The 2,437-nt window shown below is 48.9% G+C and overlaps 1 pseudogene; it reads right to left on the reverse strand.

Annotated features, from left to right (window-relative positions):
• Positions 1–377: 377 nt before the first annotated feature.
• Positions 378–1,538, reverse strand: LOC137319909 (probable G-protein coupled receptor 173; annotated as a pseudogene).
• Positions 1,539–2,437: the final 899 nt, after the last annotated feature.

Raw genomic sequence — 2,437 nt, forward strand, 5'->3', positions numbered from 1 at the left:
GCAGTGAACTGGTTAAATAACTCCTCCTGGGGCTCATTTTGAAATCATTAACAGCAACCAGGTGCGTGCTCCTGATGCCCGCGTACAAAACCCAGCCAGATGGTCAGCTGCGGCATTAAATGGGTGGACATTGGACCTAACCAATCTCCATCCATTTGTCTAATCACTGACCTCAATTTTACAGCTGCTGATTGTAAAATTTGTCCTATTGACTCCGCCAGTATCTGCCTGGTGAGAGACCCTTTGCCACAATCATACCAGGTTAACTCCTCACTATCCCTCCTTATTGTCCATGGAGACTAATTAGCCAGGCTGCTCAGAGTCTGAGCACTAAAACCAAACCTTGTTGGACCATTCCATCTCTCGCAAATGTGGCCCTAAGTGACCTGGTACGGTTCCCTGGGCAAAGCAGGGCAAGTTCTAGAACAGGGAACGAGGGCAGCCAAGCATCCCTTGAGTTCCCTGCTGAAGAGGAAGCTGATACTCAGGTCGACACCAGCCTGCCTGAAGCTTATCCAGACAGTGGTGGTCGAAGAGCTGTGAGGAACAGTACAGGTTTTGATAAAGACCCACCACAGGCAGGCAATGATGTAGGGCAACGAGAGGAGCAGGGAAAAATAACATCGAGCTCAGGTTCTTCTCCGCCTTGTATTCGTCTGTCAGCGGGAGCCTCCTGTTCTGATTGTAGGACGTTGGCCTGATCCCTACCAGGGTGAGGGGCATGGGCCCTCTCCCAAAGCCAGCTATCCAGTTGGCAACCGCTTGGCCTGTTGCCCCAGGTCCGTGGAAGGTCCAGTTGTGGCTGATTGCAGGGGCCATCTGAGCAGACTTCATCTTGTGATGTTTGTACTCAAACAGAGTCAACTTGATGTAGACCACATGAGTCGCCTCGATGAGGTCGGACACCAGCAATATGAAGCCCAAGGTGTCATTGGCTTTGAAGTATCTGCGCTCAGAGATGCACTGGTCTTCTTCCCTTGTGAACTTGTAGGTGTCCACGTTAAAGACCAGTGGGAAGGCCATGGCCACAGACAAGGTCCACGCCATGCAGATGGTGGCAAGGCAAGTCCAGAAGAGTCATTCTGTTTGAGTAGAAGTGGTGGTGAGCGACCACCATGTATCTGCTGACACTGATGCAGATCAAGTTGAAGCCAGTGTGAAAGCAGAACGGGCCCGTGATGGCCACGATCTTGGAGCTGAACGTACTGTAGGTCCAAGCCGAGCCATTCTTGACCGAGACCAGGACGAAGGGGAGGCAGATGGTGGAGCGGACGGTGTCGGCCAAACAGAGGACCTGTGCAAGGACCTATCCCTCAGCACCAACACCGGCAGCAGCAAGATGTCCAGATTATCACTCCCAGAAAAAACAACTTGATGTAGAAGGAAATCGCAGCAGAGAGATGGAGAGGATGGGTTTGAACGCTGGAGCTTGCCAAATAAACACTGCAGGCTCGGCCCAGACTCACCCTGTTTAAATAACACTCAGTCCTTAATCTGGAAAAGACATTATAAAATGGTTTAAAAACACCGGCCACCATTGTACCCCCAACAATGCCACTGAAAAAAAGGCCAGCACTACTGGTCCTCCAACAAAACCACCCCAACCTGCAAACTCTTCAGTCTTCATATCCCGTTGTCACTGGGAACTTTCCACATCAGAACAGCCTTCCCCGACCTCCTCGGTCCCTCTCTCTGCTTCCCTGAAAACACCAGGGAATCCTCAAGGGCAAATCAATGATCGTTGGAAAATAGACCAAGAGAGATCCCGACTGCCAGGAGCAGTGAGCACCTTGCTCTTTATTAATAGTTAAGCAGGTCATTGGATGTAGGTATACAGGGACTGAGCAGATCAGATACAACACAAGGGACAGAGCCATGTCCCCAACACTGCCTCACCCTCTCCGACTGGATGAGACCCTCTGCCCGACTCTCTCTCACCCCGGCCCATTTAAACATTAAATCCAGGCTGGGCACTGGGTAAACAGACGAGAGTGTCTCCGAGAGCAGCCACAGTCCTCCAACAAAAGTTTCTGCATAAAACCCATTCCATTTCTTGCAATAAGAACCAAATGCAAACCAACACCAATCCACACCTGCACAACACATCGATCCATTCAACTCCCCCACAGGCAGCAGTTATATCCTCAATCATCATCAGTTATATCCTCAATCTCCATCAGTTATATCCTCAATCTCCATCAGTTATATCCTCAATCATCATCAGTTATATCCTCAATCACCATCAGTTATATCCTCAATCACCATCAGTTATATCCTCAATCTCCATCAGTTATATCCTCAATCATCATCAGTTATATCCTCAATCTCCATCAGTGATATCCTCAATCACCATCAGTTATATCCTCAATCATCATCAGTTATATCCTCAATCATCATCAGTTATATCCTCAATCTCCATCAGTTATATCCTCAATCA

The sequence above is a fragment of the Heptranchias perlo genome, unplaced genomic scaffold (assembly GCF_035084215.1).
Source record: "Heptranchias perlo isolate sHepPer1 unplaced genomic scaffold, sHepPer1.hap1 HAP1_SCAFFOLD_931, whole genome shotgun sequence".
In the NCBI taxonomy this organism is placed as follows: Eukaryota; Metazoa; Chordata; class Chondrichthyes; order Hexanchiformes; family Hexanchidae; genus Heptranchias; species Heptranchias perlo.